This window comes from Primulina tabacum, chromosome 15 (genome assembly GCF_025594145.1).
Source record: "Primulina tabacum isolate GXHZ01 chromosome 15, ASM2559414v2, whole genome shotgun sequence".
Lineage (NCBI taxonomy): Eukaryota > Viridiplantae > Streptophyta > Magnoliopsida > Lamiales > Gesneriaceae > Primulina > Primulina tabacum.
Genome location: NC_134564.1, coordinates 25,006,580 through 25,013,848, shown reverse-complemented (window position 1 = coordinate 25,013,848; position 7,269 = coordinate 25,006,580).

The window sequence follows — 7,269 nt, the reverse complement described above, 5'->3', positions numbered from 1 at the left end:
CTACAACTGGTAGACCAGTATTGAGCCAGCCTACCCTAGGCCACCCTAGAACCCCTTTGGAGGAACTCATGGCTGGACTCCCATGCAAGCCGCAGCTCAACCTCGTTCGCTATTCTCCCAAATCACCCAACCCGAGACCAATTCCTTCCCTCCAGGTCAACCGCACTTGGGGTTGGTTCCAGCACGTGTTGAACCTTTCCAAGCCTTGTCTCAGACCCACCAAGGTCTGTTATAAGGATCGGCTAGGTCCTTTCGTTGCTAGCTAACCTCTGCACGCTAATTAACCCAAGAACCGAGCCATCCCCTTGAAGCACTTCCCTCGGCTCTTCAAGCTGTAGCCACCAGCAACAATTCTAAACCCCAGGACAACCCCTTGTCACCATGTACAGCCCCTTGCACAACATAAAACAATACGTGAGTAGTTGATCAAAAAATGAAAGAAATGCAACCAAATCGTTCGAAAAATATGCTCTGATCTGTTCGAAAAATACGCTCTGACGGATAAAATATGCTCTGACGGGTAAAATATGCTTAAATCGCTCGAAAAATATGCTCTGACGGGTAAAATATTCTTAGATCAGAAAATGAAATAAATGCAATCAAATTGTTCGAAAAATATGCTTAGATCTGAAAAATATGCTATGACGGGTAAAGATACCAACAAAGCTCATTTCTTGAAAAATACCTTAAAAACACCTTATATTAATTAATATAAATTTATCATGTAATAAAAAAAATTTCCTGCAAATTTCTCGGTTTTCGTTCCTCGTTCGAGCATGAAATGCATCTAAAACCCCAATGCATAAACTTTTAAAATTTCATGAAATAAATTCTATCATGCAATAATTATGCATAAAATACATAAAAAATAATTAAAAACATAATTAAATAAAATCCTGGATTGCATGCAATCAGGTTACGTGAATTAAATTCTTGGACCTTACAACTCTCCCCCTTAAATAAAATTTCGTCCTCGAAATTTAGAACGTACGGAATAAATTCGGGTCGCGACTCCTCATCTCTGTCTCGGTCTCGGTCTCCCACGTAGCCTCCTCCTCAGAATGATTCAGACACTTGACCTTGACCATCTGGATCACTTTGTTCCAGAGCCTCTTCTCCTGACTGTCCAGTATCTGAGTGGGTTTCTCTTCGAATGACAGGTGTGGTGTCAGCTGGAGTGGCTCATAGTTCAGAACAAGTGAAGGATTTGACATGTACTTTCGTAGCATAGAGTCGTGGAACACATTATGAACTCTCACCAGATTCGTCGGTAATACGACTCTGGAAGCCAGTGTCCCAACTCTCTCTAGGATCTCAAATGGTCTGATGAATCTAGGGCTGAGCTTGCCCTTCTTCCCGAACCTCATCACAACCTTCATTGGTGCGACCTTCATGAAAACATGATCCCCTACTACGAACTCAAAATCTTGCCGCCTCTGATCAGCATTACTTTTCTCACGGCTCTGTGCAGTCCTCATCTTGTCCCGAATCCTGGCCACTAAATCTATTGTTTGTCTGACAATTTTCGGACCCAACTCTGCTCGCTCTCCCACATCATCACAATACACTGGCGACCTACACTTCCTTCCATACAGTTCCTCGTATGGAGTCATACCGATCGATGCCTAATAACTATTGTTGTATGTGAACTTCACAAGAGGTAACTTCAACTCCCAGCTGCCCTGGAAGTCGATCATGCATGCTCGGAGTAGGTCCTCCAGAATCTGAATCACCCTCTCCGACTGACCGTCTGTCTGAGGATGGAAAACAGTACTGAACAATAACTTCATACCTAGCGCCTGATGGAGACTCTTCCAGAATGCAGACATGAACCTCGGATCCCTATCTTACATGATGGACACTGGAATCCCATGCAGTCTGACCATCTCTCTGATGTACAGCTCTGCGTACTGAGTCATGGTGAAAGTCTTCCTGATCGGTAAGAAATGAGCTGATTTAGTGAGCCGATCAACAATCACCGAGATTACAATTGAATCTCCCAGTAGCCCTCGGAAGCCCTGTCACGAAGTCCATGGTGATATTCTCCCATTTTCATTCGAGAATAGGGAGTGGTCTCAGCTTCCCTGCAGGTCGCTGATGCTCTGCCTTGACCTACTGACAAGTCAAACACTCGGAGAAGAATCGCAGAATATCTCGCTTCATGCCCGACCACCAATACAGAGTCTGTAGATCTTTATACATATTCGTACTCCCTAGATGGATGGAGTATTGTGTGTTGCGGGCCTCACTCAAGATATCTGCTCGAAGGGAATCACTGTCAGGAACCCATCGATGGTCCCTATATCTGACTATGCCGTCCAAAACTGTGTACAGTCTCCGGTCCTTAGCCTCGTCCCTCTATCTCCACTTTTGTAACTGCTCGTCTGAAGTCTGCCCTGCTCGAATTCTGCCTCTCAAAGTCGATTGTACTATCAGAGTAGCAAGATTCGGGGCCTCGCCCCTGACATAAACTGCAAGCTCAAATCTCTGAATCTCAGCCCATAGCGGTCTCTGCACTGAAAAATAAGCAATCACTACGTTATTCCTGCTCAAAGCGTCTGCAATCACATTAGCATTTCCCGGATGGTAGCTAATGTCACAATCATAATCCTTCACCAGCTCAAGCCATCTACTCTGCCTCATATTCAGCTCCTTCTGTGTGAAGAAGTACTTCAGGCTCTTGTGGTCAGTAAAAATCCTGCACTTCTCCCCATACAAATAGTGTCTCCAGATCTTCAGGGCAAATACCACTGCTGCTAGCTTGAGGTCATGCGTCGGATAATTCTTCTCATGGACCTTCAGTTATCTGGACCCGTAGGATATCACTCTGTCCTGCTGCATCAAAACCGCGCCCAACCCTAGCATTGGTGCATCTGTATACACCACAAACTCTCTCTGCCCTGATGGCATAGCTAGAACTGGTGTTTTGGTCAAAGCCTGCTTCAGTTTGTCAAAGCTCTCCTGGCACTCGGATCCCCAGATAAACTTGGAATTCTTCTTCGTCAGGGCGGTCATAGGCACCGCAATAGAAGAGAAGCCCTGAATGAACTTCCTGTAGTAACCTGTCAATCTCAAGAAACTCCAGATCTCTGTCACGCTTTTAGGAACTAACCAATCTCTGACTGCCTCTACTTTGCTGGGGTCGACCTCTAAGCCATCCTGAGATACAATGTGTCCCAAGAATGCCACCCTGTCAAGCCAGAACTCACACTTGCTAAATTTGACATACAGTCGTCTGTCCTGTAGAGTATACAGTACTGTCCTCAGGTGTTGACTGTGCTCCTCCATGCTCTTCAAATAGATCAGGATATCATCAATTAAATCTATGACGAACTGATCCAAGTATGGCTGAAACACGCGATTCATGAGATCCATGAAGATCGTTGGTGCGTTCGTCAGACCTAAGGGCATCACCATAAACTCATAGTGCCCGTAACGCGTCCGGAAGGCTGTCTTATGAACGTCCGCCTCTCTCACTTTCAGCTGATGGTAACCGGATCGAAGATCTATCTTTGATAACACAGATGCTCCCTGCAGCAGATCAAATAAATCATCGATCCTTGGCAACGGATACTTGTTCTTAAATGTGACTCTGTTCAGGTCTCTGTAATCATTACACAGTCGCATGCTGCCATCCTTCTTCTTGAAAAAAATAACTGGTGCACCCCAAGGAGAAAAGCTAGGGCGAATGAAACCCTTATCTAGCAGATCCTGAATCTGATCTTTGAGCTCCTTCATCTCTGCAAGTGCTAACCAGTAGGGTGCTTTAGATATCGGCACTGTGCCTGGCATAAGCTCAATCGAAAAGTCCGCCTCTTTGTCCGGTGGGATGCCTGAAACATAATCAGAGAAAACACCGGAGAACTCCCTGACCACAACAACGTCCTCTAGCTTCTGCTCTACTGGCTCAGACACTGACACGATGCTGGCAAAAAACGCCTGGCAGCCTCTCCTCATAAGCTTCCTCACACTCAAGCAGGAAATGACGTGCGGCATCTGCTGATGTCTAGCTGTCTCAAAAACAAATGGCTTCCCACTGGGCGGTCTGACAGACACTGACCTCTGTCGAAAATCTATGACTGCACCATGATAAGATAGACAGTCCATACCCAACATGATGTCAAACTCCAGTAGTGGTAGCACTATAAAATCTGCATGCACCGTATACTTCTGTAATCGAAGCTCCAAACTCTTCACTATCTGATAAGTGAGCATCTGATCCCCGGATGGGATCAATACTCTAAACCCTGCATCCATCGCTACTAGCATGATTCCTAGTCGCTTGACGAAGGATTCGGATTAAAACGAATGTGTATCCCCAGAATCTAGCAATGTATGCGTGGCTACACCTCCAATAGATATCATCCATGCGACCAAAACATACCATCAAATCTAATAGTGTTGAACTTAATGAATTCCCTACCGGAAATTAACCCAAAATCCTCAAAAAATTACTGAATTAACCCAAACATTGATTCCACAATTTTGAAATTTAATCCTCAGAAAATCAAAAATTGCAAATTAGCCCCTTAAGGTTTCAAAAATTGCACTTGGGTCCTTCAACTTTTCGAAATTACAATATGAACCTTTCTCAATTTCGAATTCAAATCCCAAAATTCTCGATTTTAGAAATTAGGCCCTCAAATTATCGGTTAATACAAATGGGTCCCTAAAATTCTCAAATCAAACAATTAAATTCTCCATCCCAAATAGGTAGAGCGTGAATCCAATTCCTTCTATGTCATAAATCCCGAAATTTAATCCTCATGCAAGCATAAAATCCATGCAATTATGCTATAAAATGAAATCTTAAACAAAAGAGTTACCAGTAATCAGTGTCGAGTCTGGCTCTGCCTCAGCCTCCTCGACATGCATCACATAAGCTCGGCCAGTAGTGGGGCCCTTGTTCCTAGGGCAATCCGCTTCTTTATGGCCCTCATGTTCGCAAACGAAGCATTTAAAGGTTCCCCACCTGCACTCGCCGAAATAGAACCTGTTGCACTGATCGCAAGGCTGGCCGGCCTCTGTCTTGGGCGCCCCTGGCGCCTGAGGATGTCTCTGCTGCTGTGGCCTCATAAACTATACCTGGGGCTTCTGCTGCCCCTGGTGACTTGGTGGCCCTGAGAACTGCTTCTTCTGAGGCTGGGAGCTGGACTGAGGCTGATGCTTCTTCCTCTGCATCTCGAAGTCTATGTCTAACATTGCCTGTTCTGCTTGAAAAGCGCAGGCCGTGGCCTCATAAGAACCTGCCGGCCTCATTAGCATGACGTCCAGGCAAAGGGTGGGTCTCAGTCCATATAAGAAATGCCTCAGCTTCTGGGCGGCATCTCTCGCTATCATGGGCACAAAATGGCAGTCCATGTCAAACTTGCGGATAAACTCCGCCACATATAAGTCCCCCTGCCGGAGACTCGTGAACTCCCTCGTCAGGCGGCCCCTGACGTCAGCTGGGAAATACTTCTCGAAGAACATCTCCTTAAATCTAGCCCAAGTGAGAGTAGCCACATCCACTGCATGTGCAGCTCCCTCCTATCAAAAAGACGCATCATCCCTCAGCATATAAATGGTGCACCTGGCCTAGTCGCCATTCCTCATCTGCAGGTACTCAAAATGAAACTATAAAGACGTAATCCATCTATCTGCCACGAATGGATCGGTGGTATCCCCGAACTCCTTCGGGTTAAGCCGACGAAACTGCTTATAAACATCTGTCATCTGACGGGGTGCCTGCTGGCCTAGCTGGGCCTGCTCCATGAGCCTCGCTATCCCCTCAAGTACTCGGGTAGCTCGGTCCCCTGGCGGTGTTGGTGGATGTCCTCTGCATCCTCCAGGAATCTCATACTGCCTATCTGTACTGGGAGCACGTCTAGTAGGTATATCTGAAAACACTCTAATTTATAAACGTAACCCATCATTCAATTAATCTAGTTTTTAAAATAATAAATTTTTAAATCGTAAAAGTAGTTAAACATGAATAGTAAATCATCGTAAAGCGTAAATCATGTTAACATGAAGGTGATAACAGTAAATCATTTAAAACATTTAAATCATAAAAGCTTACAGACTTGAGGCTTAAAGAGTGAGCGGCAGAAGTTGGCGCTGGCACAACCCTATACAGGACCCTTGCTCTGATACCAATTGTAACGTCTACTCGTTTCAAAAGTGCGAAAATATTTTTTTTTTTAAAAAAGCTCACGTTTTCGAAATAACATTTAAAATAATCGTAATTATTTGACAATAAAAATAGTGCATTTTAAATTCATCCAAAATCATACTTTCATAAACGGATAAAAATTCTGAAAAAAAAGCATCATCGTATGAAAATGTTCATCTCCTCTCAAATCTTATAAATCATAATGCGGAAAATATGCGGTCCTTGGGTCATGTCACCAGGTCAGCCTACTCAGAGTTCGGCACCTCCAGTATTCTCATCATTAAGCTCACATACATTACATACGTCTAGTGAGTCTAAAAACTCAACACACCTGTACCAGGAATAACAAGTACATATACATGGCACACAGCAATGAAAAAACCACACTCAACATATATTTCGTGAACTTAAAAGTATGAACATAAACGTGTCTTGTAAAATCATATCGTGTCAAAACATGTCATCTCATATCATCATATACGTCTACATTTTCTTTCAATTGAATTCAGTTCATTAGTTGTGACTTTCGTATCAGCTCTATCGTATCAACTCTATTTGATTGATCCATCTACATATAGCCACAGGTCCCGGGCGACAGGGACAACGGCGACAGCATTACCCGTCCACTGAGCTTTGGCCTCAGCTCATCATATCTCATGTCATCGTATACATATACATCTTCAGTCACAACCAATTCTATTATTTAAAACGTGTCATCATATTCACCACTTAAATAATAGCATGCATATACATAATTATTCCTTTAAACCAAGCATGCAACGTATTTATCAAAATTACATAAAAATCATAGACGTGATGCATAAATATTTCAAACATGATAAAAAAATGTGCTCACCCCGGGTGCAAAATGACCATTTTGCCCCTGGAAACCAAAAATTACCATTTTACCCCTGGACCTCTAAAATTTGACCCGAAACCTACAAAACTCCTTAAAACATATTTATAAACGTTCCTAGACATAAACTCGAGCCTGATTCATAACTTATTCGATTCGTTTTAAAATTGGACAGGGGTTCCGATTTTAACTCGAATCGAACCGAAATTTAACCAAAATTTTCCCAACTCTTTACCACACCTTGAAAACATCAAAAAGG